Source organism: Notamacropus eugenii, chromosome 1 (assembly GCF_028372415.1).
Source record: "Notamacropus eugenii isolate mMacEug1 chromosome 1, mMacEug1.pri_v2, whole genome shotgun sequence".
NCBI classification, from domain to species: domain Eukaryota; kingdom Metazoa; phylum Chordata; class Mammalia; order Diprotodontia; family Macropodidae; genus Notamacropus; species Notamacropus eugenii.
The window spans coordinates 428,469,204-428,485,276 of NC_092872.1; the positions used below are offsets into that span (position 1 = coordinate 428,469,204).

The 16,073-nt window shown below is 38.1% G+C and overlaps 1 protein-coding gene across 7 annotated transcripts in view; it reads left to right on the forward strand.

Annotated features, from left to right (window-relative positions):
* CTNNBL1 (catenin beta like 1) overlaps window positions 1–16,073 on the forward strand; it is a 229,841-nt gene that overhangs the window by 183,729 nt on the left and 30,039 nt on the right. The gene's annotated exons all lie outside the window — the stretch shown is intronic.

Below are 16,073 nucleotides of genomic sequence, written 5' to 3' on the forward strand. Positions count from 1 at the left end.
ATCTCATGTATTTAGATCTTACTGTCTCCTTATTCATTACTAACTTCTGCCATTTTCTTCTTCTGTTTCTGTAACTAGGGTTAGATTTTTTTTCATCTCTTGTGTTTCATGTATGGTATGACTTTTAACTATGAAATTCCTTATTCTAACTCCTGGTTGTGCTTTAAAACTGTCCCCTATGTCTTATTCTCACAGCTGCATCATTACATTTATCATTTGCTATCTCTTAAGTGTATGCTTTAAGCTCCTGTGTCTGAGCCTTTGATATCAGTCTTTTTGACCCCTAATTCTGTGCCTGTAATGGGCAGGAGTCCAAGTTGCAGTTATATGTGCTTGGAGTAGAGGTGTGTGTGTGTGTGTGTGTGTGTGTGTGTGTGTGCGCACGCATGTGTGCACGTACGAGTAAATGGATAATCCTCCCAACAAGGCTGTACATATCTTCCTACTCTGAACCATTCTGTATGCCGTACTTCATTAAACAGCAATTCACTGGTTTAGCAACCATTTATTAAGCACATATTTTGTGCAAAGCACTGTGTAGATACTTGGGAAGATAGAAAGGTAATTAAGACATAGTCCTGCCTTAATGGAGCTTATAGTTCATTGGGAAATATAATAGCTATGGTATAGACTATAATAGCAAAATGAAGGTACAGTTCTCTACACGGACAAGTGATGAAGCTTTTGGGGTAGACGCACTGCTAACTTAATTGTCTTTTTGTGTCTTCTACCACATTCTGCCCTGTGTCTTACAATGTCTACATTTAGGTACCCTGCCCTTTAGCTATGCCCTTTTTACTATGAGTGCAGTTGTAGTAGTTTACATTTTGTAACTTAAAATTATAGAATTGAAGAGTTGGAATGAACCTTAAAGGTCTTTAATTGAATCTGCACCTTAATCATGAATCCTATCTCCAGCATTGAGGCAGCTAGGTGGCACAATTTATAGGGTACTGGGCCCAGAGTCATGAAGACTTAAGTTCAAATCCTCTGCAAACATGTCCTAGCTGTGTGACCTTGTGCAAGTCACTTATCATCTTGTGTGCCTCAGTTTCCTCAACTATAAAATGGGGATAATAAAAGCACCTAGATCCCAGGGCTGTTATAGGAATCAAATGAGATTATGTAAAATGCTTCGCCCAGTGCTGGCACATAGTAGGTGCCATATAGGTATTATTATTATTGATGTTATTATTATTATCATCAGTATCATCCATCACAATTTGTCACTAAAGACCTTCAGTCACAAGGAACTCACTATCTACTAGGGAATCTTATGCCATTTTTGGACAGCTTTAATTGTTAGATAGTAGTTCCACATTTTGAACCAAAATCTACCTCCCTATAACTAACTTCCACCTCCAGTTCTACCCATCAGGATGAAGTGAAATAAGTCTAACCCCTTTTCTATGTGACCACCTTTCAGACAGTTAAATACATTTGTTATCTTCCCAGTTCCCTAAGACTTACTCAAGCTCAGAATTCCTAGCTCCTTCAGTTGATCCTCATAAAACATGATTTTGAAACCCTTTAAACCATCCTGGTAACCCTCTTTTGGGATCTCAACTTGTCAAGATCTTTTTAAAATGAGATGCCCAGAATTGAACATATTACTCCAGATTTGGTTTGATCAGGGCTTAGTACAATGTAACTCTCACCTGAGTCAGTCTGAAACTAATATTAATGCATCTCAAGATTGGATCCATTTTGAGTTGCCTTTATTTTTTTTAATCACACATCTGACTCGTTTAATGTGCAGGCCAATAATACCCCTAATGGTTTTTATCCTATGCACTATTTTCTAGACATAGATTTCTTGATCCTGTACCTATACAATTGATTTTTTGAGCCTTGGTGCAGGACTTTACTTTTTTCCCTGTTTAATTTCATCCTGTAAATTTCAGCTCACTGTTTTGTTAAGTGTCTTTTTGCTTCTGATTCTAATCTTCCAAATGTCCCTGTAGTATTCATACTTAGTGAGTCTTCATATGTTTGCTTATTAATTTTTGATTAACAATTACTTTTTTTAATGCCCTGATTTTTTTTCTTCTTTTCTTTTATTCACTAATTTGTATCTGTCAGTACTTGACACAGTGGATCCACCAGATGCTAATAACACCTGTCACCTTTTGTTCACTGTTTCTTCTTTTGTCAGAATGGCCAAGCCTTTTTCCTGTTATACAGAATTTTTGGCCTCCCAGTTGACTGTGGTCTCATTCCTCATTCCTTAATTCCATCTTCAGATTGAATGGTGCATCTGTTTTCTGTTCATTCTGCATCCAAACTGCTACTAAAAATGTCTTCTACAAGAAAGTAATGGGGGAAAAAAACTCTAATATATTATAAATCATATAGACTGAAAATTCTAAAGCTGAACTTTAGGTGCTAGTCTACTCAGATTCTTTGTTCTGGTCTTATTTCTTGTATCTTGGTCAGATTCATTTTCAGTTGTAGTTTTGCTTGTGGTTGTTATAGAGTTAATCTTTCCTTCTGGGTTTGTGTCTCAGTCATCACTGCCTTCTGTCATAATTCTAGCCTTACTTCCTGAATTGGGACATTATGGCTCTGGCTCTGACACATTTTCCAAAAAGAATGTTTGCCTTATTTGATCCTGATATATGTTCCTCCCTCTGGGCACTGAACATGGTACTCTTCAAGGAGCTCAGGAATGGATCAGGTCATTGAGCTGTAGTTTCAGAACTCTAAGGTACAAGCTTGTCCAGGGCATTTTCTGATAGTTGCCCCCTGTCCCCCTGCCCAAGTCTGAGCTCTGTAGTTTCCTAAACAGTCTGGTATCAGTGCAGCATAGCAGCATGCTCTAGGTTTCTCTCATTCATCCCTGGTCTGGGCTTCTATCTGCCTTCCAGATACATAGTTGCTTCTCTAGGTGTCACTGCCTATACTCTTTCCTAGTGCCTACAGGTTTCTAGTTGTCCTTTTGTGTAGATCTGGGCTGGAAAAAGGCACTTAGAATTGTTTCTCCTTGGATTTCTTGATTATTACTCCTTTCTATGTACTCTTTTGATCCTTGATGAAGTAGTTAGAGCTAATCTGTTCCTCTGCCATTCATTCCACCATCTGAGCTGAACATCTCAGGCTAATTTTCTATCTCACTTTTATTCTTACTGTATAGTACTTAATATATGATAAACACTTAAAGATTGTTTAAAATTTGAAATGATGTATTCCATCTTGTTGTCTTAATGAAAATTATTACCATGTTTGGATCACACCTGTAGATTTGCTTTCATTTCTGACTACTTTATTTTAAGGGGAATATTGGCAAAATGGAGTGCATCCCAAATAAGAAAACCAGAAGGGTAAAGAGAGAGATTGAAGATGATGTCAGAAGAGGCATGGTTGAAGGGACTGGAGATATTTTAGCCTAGAAAAGGGGTTAGAAGTGGAGAGAGATGCAGTTAATTACCTTAAAGTATCTGGAAAACTGTTACGTGAAAGAAGGATAATATTTTCAGAATTATGCCAATTTACCTGTCTCTTATGCTGGGGAGGATATTCTTTTTTGAGGTAGGAAGACAGACTATATGGCCTTTGCATTCACTTCTATCTATAAAGTTCTGTGATTCCATAATTTAAAAAAATTAAATTTTCCATTGAATTATGCAAGGTTCTAGCAGTAAGCTGAATAGGACTAGCACCATTGGCACTGTCTGTTAGGTGAGGGTGTAGTTGACCTTTAAAATTTTTTTCTCCCTTCATTTGTTGGATTTTTTTCAACACTCTGAAAACAGTGTAACATTTAGTGATTGGCAATCAGTGACCGACTTCTCATCTTTCTCACCTTCCTTTGGGAAGTCCACTGCACCAAAGGGGAGATATTTTTCAGATTAACTAGATAGTACTGAATCCAAAGTTGGGCTCTCGTTCACTATAACCCCCAATTCAAGTCTGGGAGGTTTGAGTCCCATTACCAACTAACATTTTCTTTGAGGTAAAGCAGGAACAGAGTTTTGAGGAGAAAACAAGTAAGCTGTTGGGAATCAGGAAGCAGCTTGCTGAACTGTTTGTAAGCTTGGCCTGCTTCCCACAAGATTATCTGTATCAGCATTGAAGAGGGTGTGAAATTGATTAGCACTGACGGAAAGTAATCACTACAGCCGCTCTCCCCAGCATACAAGGAGCCCCTATATGCCATGGGCTCCAATGCCCCTGCCATTTTCCGTCAACATCTGTCTCTGATGCCAAGGCCATTTTGCTGGGCACTGGCAAACATTCCAAGACCATTAGTACTCAGCAGCTTCACTGCTGCTCAAAGAGACACTTGGGTGAGGGATGAATTTGTGAGTCGAGTTCACCGCCAGCATTCAGACTCCATATGGACGGCTGCTGCTTCACAAATGTAACATGGCTAAGAGCAAAATGGCTTTACCCTGCTGTTTTTGTCTCCACCTTACCCTCTTTTGATTAGAGTTTTTCCCATTGTATTTGGGTTTGTATCTTTTTTAACTATTTGTAAAAGAATGGGTTAGATTAAGTATAAAAACAGGTATAGTTTTGTCTCTCTTTATCCCTTATGAAAATTTCAGTAAACTATAATCAGACTCAGATCAGTCATTGCTAGAGTCTGTCCAAAGTCATTTCATTGAACTGTTAATCATCTTCCATTTTTATCTCATCACAAATAACAATGTAAGCATCCATATTTTGAGGTTGATCAAAATTTATGGTAAAAAACTTGAGTAAGATTGTCATCATTCAGCAGATATTTATGGGAGAGCCCCATGTTTGATTCTGTAAGGAACACAATTCTTCCATTAATTCTCGACCTAAGGTAAGACATGTACACATATAACTACAAAACAGATATGAGTGATATAGACTTAGGTAAGGAAGTGGAAAGGGAATAAATACGTATGTAGCACCTACTATGTACCAGACACTTTGCTAAGTGCTTTACAGATCTTATCCCATTTGATTTTCACAACAATCCTCTGGGGTATAGGCTATTTTCTTCCTTTTATAGTTGAGGAAACTGAAGCAAACAGATTAAATGACTTACCCAGAATCACATGGCTAGTAAGTGTTGGAGGTCATATTTGATCTCAGGTTTTACTGACTAAAGCCCAGATCACTATCCACCACTTAACTGCTAAGTACCATAGAAGTTCAGAGAAGAAAGAACTCATTTCCAACCAAAGGTCTTAAGTGTAGGGTTTTAAGGAAGTTTTTATAAAGTAGATGAGATCTAAACTTAGATGAAAAGTATAAAGAGAATTTTTAGGGTAGTCAGTCAGCAAGAATCTGTTAAACATTTAACCAGGTGCCAAACACTGTTCTAAGTTCTAGAAACACAAGCTGAAATATAGTACCTACCCTCAAGAACTTGCATTCTAATGGGGGTAGACAATACATGTAAGGGCTGTGGAGGGATTGAGGGTACCTAGCTTATGGGGCAGCCCTGGGTAGGAATGAGGGCATCCTGGGTGCCTTCCTTAAATTGACCTTATGGGAACAGTTGTCTAGTCAGAGGGAGAGGTTAGAGGATGATTGGAATTTGTGATTTCAAGGGCTGGAGTGAGCATCCAGGATGAAAAGGCCATGTCTAAAGTGTGGTCTGGAGACGACTGAGGAAGGATGGCACATGAAAATTTGGCATTCACAGCTAGGGCACAAAGATGGGAAAGTGAAGAGTATGTTTGGAGCACTGCAAATAGAACTGTTTATTTTTATTTTTTATTTTTTAATGTTTAACAATCACTGCCATACAATTGAGATTTTATCCCCCCCACACCTATCCCCCACTCCCCCCCTCTCTCCCCATGACTGCATACAATTCTGTATAGGTTCTACATATACTTTCCTATTGAGTACATTTTCACTATAGTCATGCTATGTAGTCAGACTAAAATAAATGGAAGAAATCATATAACAAATCAAAACATGATACACAAAAACATACACATACACAAACATGATCTGCTACATTCTGTGAATGACTTCCATATTTCTTTCTCTGAGTGTGGAAGGCATTTTGCCTTAGAGAACCACCATTGGGATTTTTTTTTTTTTTAAGAAGTTCTTGCGTTATTACGAAATTCCAAGTCTACCAGAAAAAAACTCTCGCACACTGTGGTCGTTGCTGTGCACAAAGTTCTCCTGGTTCTGCTCCTTTCACTCAGCATCAGGTCATATAAGTCCTTCCAGGCCTCTCTGAAGTCTTCTTGTTCATCATTTCTTATGGCACAATAGTACTCCATTACATACATATACCATAATTTATTCAGCCATTCCCCAATTGATGGACATCCCCTTGACTTCCAGTTTTTGGCAACTACAAAGAGTGCTGCTATAAATATTTTTGTACATGTGGGACCCTTTCTCATTTTTATGCTCTCTTGGGGATACAGTCCTAGTAGTGATATTGCTGGGTCAAAGGGTATGCACATTTTTGTAGCCCTTTGGGCATAGTTCCAAATTGCTCTCCAGAATGGTTGGATGCGTTCGCAGCTCCACCAACAATGAATTAGTATTCCAACTCTCCCACATCCTCTCCAGCATTTATCATTTTCTTGTTCTGTCATGTTTGCCAATCTTACAGGTGTGATGTGGTACCTCAGAGTTGTTTTGATTTGCATCTCTCTAATCAATAGTGATTTAGAGCATTTTTTCATATGATTATAGATATCTTTAATTTCTTCCTCTGAAAATTGCCTGTTCATATCCTTTGACCATTTATCAATTGGAGAATGACTTGTATGATTATACATTTGAGTCAGTTCTCTATATAGTCTAGAAATGAGACCTTTATCCCCGAAATAGAACTGTTTAGCTGGAAGGCAGAGAGTGTGCTCCAGGAATGTTAGCCTTTATGCTTCTGTTTCCTTTAAATTTGAGTCATCTATAGAAGCTAGATATTTGTACTGGAATAGGGGTGGAGGAATAATGTGTATGAAAGTTCTACTTTCTTTCTCATCCCTTAGCTTTGTTTTCTGTTATGGTAATTGGCATCGTCAATAAATACAATATAATCCTGGCCTACAAGGGTAAATCTCTGTAAGGATACATGTCAAGGAGGAGAATTGATCTTAACCTTGAGTTTATAAAACAAGCCTGGCAGATCATTTTATATGCTAAGGTCAAATCTCATTTTTGAAAAAAAAACCTTTGGCTAACAAAGATTTCCATGTCACAGCTAATAGCCCACTTCTTTTGAGCAAATTTAGAGACATTCCATCTCAGCCAAAGCCCAGAGCCACAAAAGAATCTGGACAAGTTCCCTGGGCTGTTTTGTTAACGGGATTTGACCTGAACTTTTAAGGGGCTTGTATTTCTTAAGACTCTTGTACTGAGTGGTGATTCTCTTTCAATCTGTAAATATTCAGGGGTGCTTGTCTCAGCAGATTTCATGCAAATACTCAGCAAAATGAAGCTCAGACCATACAGCCCTACATTTGCAGGGAAGATGTTTTGCCCTTTAATGCTCCTTTTAGGCAGAGGTGCAGATCACCCCTGACTCCTGACTGTCTGAAAGGAGACATAATTATAGAGATAGTGGCAGCAATTTCTAAAAAGGGGAGGAAAGGCCACGAGAAAGGTTTTCCTTTTTTTAGTTTCTGAGAAAATTATGCTCAGCAGGTTTATTCAATAAAGTGTTCTCACCACATACTTTGCACTGTAATGACTTACAAATTACATGCTAATTGTGCTACAGTTAAATCGTTTCAGGCTTTATCCTTGAAAGGGAAAAATGGACTCCTTGTATTGAAATGGTGTCCATAGAATTTGATATCTTAAACAGACTTTTAATATTTTCCTGGCATTTGAAAGTAGTTTAAAATGGCTTGATTTGTACGGAAGGAGGTGGAGCAAGGGAATTAATATATGGAAAGACTAACTTGGAAGCACTTAGATAGGATATAGACTGATAGAAGTGGGAGTCTGCCGTTGATTCTTTTGCTGACTGCACTCAAAGCTTCTGGAGCAGCCTGCTGATAGTGAGATTCCTCCATTCTTTAACCCTGTGTTTCACAGTAGATTTCAGTCAGTGGTACATCTGAGACCTTACTGGGGCACACTTGGCTAGGACACTAGCAGCCTTTTCCCTAGCCATAACCTGGTACAACCACAAGCCCATGCAAATTGCCCTCTTTTCCTAATGTCCAGGCATTGCATGGGCACAAAAGTGTTTGTGTGTGTGTGTGTGTGTATGCGTGTGCATGCGTGTGCATACCCATATGTGTACGTGAGCATACACATGCATCACCATCTCTGTCCATATAATCTAAAGAGGAACATGCAAACCACCAAGAATATGATGATAATAATACTAATATACATTGTATAGCATTTTATATTTAAATAAAACAATTTTTTCATATTCTTTTATTTGATCTTAAAAATATACCATGGTACCTGGTTAGGAAACAGTGTTTGATCCCCTGTCAAAATGAAAGAAATAGAGAAGTAGAAGAAACTCCAACATTTTTCTTCTCTCCTGTTTATCTTGCTCATGGAGAAGACTTAGTTAAAACAGCTCTACCTTTAGTAACACCATCCAAGTTTAAACCCAGAAGCTCCTGAGCAATTTCTTCCTTCACCCTTACTAAGGTAATAGATGTATTACACATTAAGTTTCTGTTTTCTAATTGAGAACATTGGGCACTGTAGCTAATCATATAGTATTTGGCAGTCACAAATAGATCTGTCCACTTGATAACAGAGGTATAAGTCTGTCTGAACATCTAGGAAACAGACATAATTATATAGAATAACTGGATCATTTTTATCTTGCGCCTACTTTTGAGCACTGAGTTGCTATGTTGATATGACCTAGATGTAGCCCTGCTGTTCTGGCTAGAATAGGACATCTTGATCCTTCTTAGTCTTTCCACGTTTGTCCAGAGTTGCTTTGATAACACATGGCATGGTGTGTATCTGTTGTGTCAGCCTGATTCTGAAAGGATTCTTGAGGGAAAAAAAAAAAAAGGCATCTCCTCATTTTGTCCATGTGCTGAGCCCCTGCACATCTTGTCATATCCTTAGAGCATCATGGCTTCAGTTAATTCACATTTCTCCTAATAACACCATATGGGGTCTAATACCCCCTTCTGTCCTCAACATGAATTTACCAGAGCCTTCCTTATGGTTTGGTGAAATCCTTTTGGAACTCTGTTTCTGTAATATAGGAGATTTTGTAATTCTTTCCATTAATTCTCCATTTGCCTCCCTTATCCCTTCCAAATCATCACTTTGCTGCCTATTAAGAAAGTCAGATTTTAGTAATGTAACAGAATACTTTGTTTATAGCATCCTGAATTTTAGTCTTTAAACTTAGTAGTAACAGTGGTCTGTCATCATAGCTTGCCTCCTCATGAGCCATTGTGATTGGGTTTGAAATCACCTTATGTTAATTTAGGATTTGAAACTAATTGATTATTGTCCAGTTTTCAATCTCAGTATTCCCTTGGTAATTCCCTATCTTTTCTATATCCTTGATAGTGTAGTTAATGAAATTGTGCACTTATTCTGCCTTATCAGTTGAATTAAAACAGGATGTGAGATTCGTGGCTTATACTTTCCTTAGTCGTTGGTTCATTTCAAGACCATGTGACTAGTTCTAGACTTCCTAATGTTTTTCCATTGCAGTTCAACAAACATTTATTAAGTTCCTACTTTATGCAGTGCATTGTGTTAGGTCCTGGCAGTACAAAAATAAACAGTTAACTCCCTTCAATCCCACTTAGATTCAAGTGAGAAAGAAAATATTATAGCTAAATAAATAGGTAATTTAAAGAAGAAGAAACCATAAACAAATAAAGAGCTATTTGTATAGGAAGTGGTACCTGAGCTCTGAGCCTTGTATGAAGAGAAGAATTCAGAGAGATGGTGGTTAAGAGGACAATCCACTTCAGGAGTGGAAGCTAGACTGTGTGGAGACATAGGGATAGAATGCTGAGTTGGAGGAATAGCTAGTTGTCCAGTTTGCCTGGAACAGAGATTGTGTGAAGAGGAGTAATTTTTTAAAATTAAGTATTTATTTTTAGTTTACAACGTTCACTTCCACAAGCTTTTGAGTTCTAAATTTTCTCTCCCTTTTCCCCTTCCCAAGACGGCATGCAGTCTGATATAGGCTCTATATATACATTCACATTAAACATACTTTCACATTAGTCATGTTGCAAAGAATTATAACCAATGGAATGAACCGCAAGAGAAAAGAAATAAAACAGAAAAAAAGAGAGATAAAATAGTATCCTATGATCTGCATTCAGACTCTGTAATTCTTTCTCTGGATGTGGATAGCATTTACCATCATGAGCCTTTTGGAGTTGTATTAGATCCTTGCATTGTTCAGAAGAGCTAAGTCTGTTAAAGTTAGCCATCGCACAGTGTGGCTGTAACTGTGTACAGTGTTCTCTTGGTTCGGTTCCCTTCACTCAGCATCAGTTCATATAAGAATTTCCAGGTTTTTCTGAAATCTACTTGCTCATCATCTCTTATAGCATAATAGTATTCCACTACATTCATGTACCACAATTTCTTCATCCATTCCCCAACTGATGAGCATCCAAAGGGGAGTAATTTGAAATAAACCTGGAAAGTTAGCCTAGATTCAAACTGTGGATGGCTTTAAATGTCAGATTTTATATTTTGTTCATATTTTGCCCTGGAGATTACAGGTAGTCACTAAAGATGTGACAATGTGGCAGAAGGGTTAGAGGACTGTACTTTGAATCAGGGGAGCCAAGTTCAGATTCTGTCCCAAACATTTAATAGCTAAATTATCACAGGCAACTCACTTAACCTTACTGAGAACCTCATCTTCCCTTTCATTTTATTCACCCAGTTCTCCAAAGGCAGTCTTTAAAATAGCTCTCTCCCTGTGGTAATGCTGTCCAAGTTTAGACTGAAAAGCTTCATATCTTCCACTTTTCAGACTTCATTAAAGAAAAGATAATGAAGTATTCTTTTTCTGTATATGTATATGTATCCATATGAATCTACTTTTATGGAATAAGAATTGTGGTATCTTAAGGATTGCAGCCATGTCTTTGTATGGGTTCAGGTTACCATATATCCACTTGGAACATGACACTTGTGACTATGTTGGATCTTTTGTTTATAAGCCTGACTGTTCCAGATCCAGATTGGTAAGCCCTGTGACAGTAAAGGCCATACACTGCTATTTCTCCCAGTGTGATTAATTGGTTATTAAAAAATATAGCATTGTGCAAAAGGACTTCACAATGGGCACTGCGTTTCTTTGGAACTATTTTAGCAGGATTATGTGCAGTATCAGAGACTGATTACTGCTTATTAATGTTTTTTATCATAAAATAGCATTGTTATGGGCAATATTATGCTTATAACTAAAGACATTTTAGAAGCTTATGAGTTAGGGTATATGTTTAAGGAGGTAGGTTTCATGGCCTATGTTTGAGATCAAACTTTCTGCATCGGTTAAACTGATAATAACTTTCACAAGCTGCATCAGTTCCCCTCCAGGAGAGGGGTAACCAGTCATTTCCAGAATATTGGGGACCATAGGCCAGAAGTGTTATTTTCTTACATGGTGACATCACATTGGTCTTCATCTTTAGTTTCTGAGTCATGTCCCACTTCATTAATGCAAGAGAAATTCATGTTACCTTCATAACAGCCCATCTTATAGTTGTCTCCTTCCATCAGTGAGAGGGCAGCACAGTGTGTATTTGGTGGCATATTAAAAATGGCATTTGAGTACTCGTTTGGAAGTTCATGACTTGACAGCTTAGAGACAGAGGCAGGCATAAAGGTGATTCTTTGGTAGTGCTTCAGAAGACACTTTCACAACATTTCAGATGTGAATATGATTGGGGGGAAAGCTCACTGCAAAACTGGCATCTTGGTGTTGCACATACTTCCTTCTTACATATCTTTAGAGCTTTGTCTGTTTATTTTACCAGAACCATGCTGGCTTCTGTTGTTGCGAATTGCAGCCTTTATCATAGTAGAATTAACAGGTAAGGTTTTATTCATTCCTTCCTTCTTGTGGAATCTGCAAAACCAAACCTATCATGGCTCTTCATCCATTTGCTTTCTCCACCCCACCCCCAATACTACATGTTGAATTTTCACATCCTGCACTAGATTTTCATTTTAGATTTTTTTTAAAAAAGTATTAATTCATAGGCAAGAACATATAGTGAAATCTAAATGACTTTACGTTTTATGCTGTTGGTTTGCTTCTAGTTGTGTATGTGAAGGGAAAAATCTCATCTTTATTTTTATAAGCCTGAGGAATAAAAATGAAAGAATCATATTAAAGGAAAAAGCTAATTCCTCCCTAAACGAGTTTACACTTTCATCCCCTTTCCTCCAGCCCCTGAGTGAGTGCTTCCTGAGTGTTCCTTTAAAATAGCAGAGTACCAACAATCTCCTATACAACTTTTTAGTTTGCTTTATTCTAGGCACCACTCTTTAGGAAAGACTTGTACAAACCTGAGTATATTCAGAGGAAGGTGACCAGGAGGTTCAGAACTCTGGAGGCCATCCCATATAAGTTTTACTTGAAAGAACTATCCATGTTTAGCCTAGAGAAGGCAGGACTTTAGAGTGCTAAAGTAGCTGTCTTCAAGTATTTGAAGAACTGTCATTTGAAAGAGGGATTAGACTTGTTCTGCATGATTTTGGAACACAGAACTAACAGTAATGGGGAGAGGTGTCAAAGAAGGCAGATTTCTACTTGACATAAGGAAAAACATGGTAAAGATTAGAATAATCCAGAGGTGAAATAGGCTACAGGTTGCAGGTTGGATGACTATTTGTCCAGGGGTGTGTTATAGAGAGAGGTTCATATTTAGGGATGTGTTAAATTAGATAATAATTTTCATTTACATAGTACTTTGAGGCATACGTAGAGCTTTATATATAACAACCCTGTAAGGTAGTTAGTATATTTTTACCTCATTTTACTGATAAGTAAACTGAGTCCTTAAGAGGTTAATTTCCATAGGGTCACACAGATAGCACCTGTGTGAGTTGGAAGTTTAAACTCAGATCTTTCTGACTCCCAAGTTCAACTGGCTCTTTCTACCATTTCCAAAGCCTCCTTGCCCTAACTTGCCTTTGAGGTCCTTTTCCTCTCTAAGATTCTGTGATTCTTGGCAAATTAAAGGATTGAGGTAGGATATTGTGGTGAAAAAAAACAAACAAAACCATTAGATTGCAGACAAAAGATTTGTATTCAGATCCTGGTACCATCAATGACTCATAGTGTGACTTCATTCAGTGACCAAAGTTCATTTTGTCTCAATTCTTCTATCTGTAAAATGAGAGTAATAGTGGTTGTCTGTATCTGCCTCCATCAGAATTATTGTGAGATTCAGATGAAACTACTATGTGGAAAACTTGTTATATGACATAAAGATCACTGTTCAACTTCATCCTTCCCAAGAGATTCACAGCTTCGTTGATGCATTCAGAATATGACTCCCTGTATATCTCAGTGTTGATGGAAATGTTGTGTAAAGAAAAGCACACATGAATTGCATGAAGTGCCCACTTGACTCTTGGACTTTGTTTTACTTATGGTAATAACTCTGTCCTTGGTGAGATGGGGTTGATTTAGATTTTCAGGTCATTTGAAGCAATGAAGAAGATGAAACACATCCAGAGTTGCTGTACTTGCCAAAGGGAAATTCAGTTTTTTGATGAGAAGGTAAGTTGATTGGCATTGTAGCCTGCAGATTCTTAGTGTGACATCTGCGAGCAGCTCCAGGCTGGAATTCTTTTTACATTAAAACAACCATCCTTGTGGTTTATCAGTCAAAAGCTTTAGGCCATGTATACAGATACATACTTAGAACAAATGTTATTATTAGGATGCAGTGACAGAAACTAGTTTTGGTTCTCTCAGGTCAAGAGTTTGGTTGTTTATGAATTTGCTTTAATTTACGGGTATGGTGCCTATAAGTATTTAGTTGAGATGAATATTGATATCTAAATGCAGTTTTTGAGAAAGTTTGTTAGAAACCAGTACAGAACACTGTCTCTACTGACAAGGGCAGGATTGTAAATTAGAATGTTTATTGGCCTTCTTTGCTGCTGGTAGGACCGTGGTCTTTTATCTTGGATATGTGGAGCAGAAATAGAGGAAGTTGTACTCCTTGAAATACCATACCAGAAATGTTTGAAATTAAATGGGAGAAGAGAGTACCACATAATCCATGAGTTAGGAGAGTTTATTGAAACTGTACAACCTAGCTCATGCTTGAATCACACTCTCTTGTACACCATACGTGGAAAGTGGTCATTGGCTTTTTTTTGAAGACCTCTAGTTAGGAAGAATCTACTCTTAAAATCAAGGCAGGCAACACATAGCTTTATATATAGCTTTAATTCTTTTTTTTTTTTTTTAGTTCTGAACTTAAACACTTTAAAAATGTGAAATAACATTTCCTTAACAGCAGAACATAAAAAATATTGATTCTATATGAAACTGTCAATCTCTCTTTCATATCTCTTGCTTTAAAAAAGTATATAATCCTACACATTACTTTCAAAACCATCCTGCCTATCTATGCTTCTTTCAGAACTTCTTTCTCTTCTGTGCATTTTAAAGTGTTATGGTAGCCTTTTTCATATCACTATTGCTCTTTCCCCTTCTCCTCTTCCCTTTTCTCCCAGTTTCCTCATTACTAGGGAGAAATAGCTTTTAAAATAACATCTTTCGGCAAAAAATATAAATAAGTATAGTTAGGCAAAATGAATTTACATAGTGGCCCTTCCTCTGTCCCCACCCACCCTCATTGAGGGAAGACAAGTAATTCGTTATAGATTATACATGTGTAATCGTGCAAAACACTTCTACAATAGTCATGTTGCGAAAGGCTAACTATATTTCCCTTTGTTCTATCCTGCCCCCCATTTATTCTCTTCTCTCCTTTGACCCTGTTTCTCCTCAAGTGTTTTCTTCTGATTATTCCCATTTGCCTTCCTTCTATCGTTCCACCTCTCTTATCCCTTCCCCTCTGCTTTCCTCTTGGGTAAGATAGATTTTCATACTCAGTTGAGTTTGCATGTTATTCCCTCCTTAAGCCAAATCCAATGAGAGTAAAGTTCCCTCATTCTGTCTTACTTCCCTATTTTTCCCTCCACTGTAAAAGCTTTTTCTTGCCTCTTTTTTTCCCCACTATTTGCTCATTTTCCCAGCCAATTACTTGACCTTTAGCTGTTTGTTAAAGTAGGTCTCTACTTCCTGTGTGGAGGATGCGTAGCTGTTTTCAGAGGTGTTTCTAGGGCCCTGTAAATTTTCAGTTCTTCCAAGGTTGTGTGATCAAAGGAGATGTGTTTACCACTCTCCTGGCCTGTGCTCTGGTCAGTGAATGACCACAAGGACTCTTTTATGCCTTCGGAACTGTGAGGAGAATTCCCTCTCCAACACCACTACAAGCTCCACCATGCCGGTGCTCTATCTTGCCTCAGGACTATGAGCCAAATCTAAGCATGGGCAAAGCAAGAGAATCTTGCTTCAGGTCCAGCAAAGTGATCCCTGCAATCCTCCTTGGATCAGCTACTTAATCCCTCCACTGTCTGTGGGCCAAGAGCCCCAGAAGTAGCCACTGCCACTGCTGCTCTTAACTCCTACCACCCTGGGCTTGGAACCAGACTGCACTTCTCTCTCACCCAGGTCCAACAGACCTTTCCTTACTGACCTTTTAAGTTGTCTTTGTCATTTGTGGGTTGAGAAGTTTGGAAACTGCCATAGCTGCCAGTGATTAGTGCTCTAAGGCCTGCTGTGGGTTTGCTAGGGCCCCATCTGTGCCTGAGCAACCCACACTGGACTGTGTTGTTCTCTCAGACTGGTGCAACAGACCTTTCCTGTTGACTTTCCAGGTTGTCTTGGACTGGAAATTTGTTTCACTCTGTCATTTTGTGGGTTCTGCTGCTCTAGAATTTGGTGAGAGTCATTTTTACAGGTATTTGGAGGGATTTGGGGGAGTGCTCAAGCAAATCCCTGCTTTTACTCTGGCATCTTGACTCTGCCCATATAACAATTTTTGATAGCAGTCAGTTTTCTTTCTTTCTTTCTTTCTTTTTTTTACTATATAATTTATTTATTTTTCAGTTCT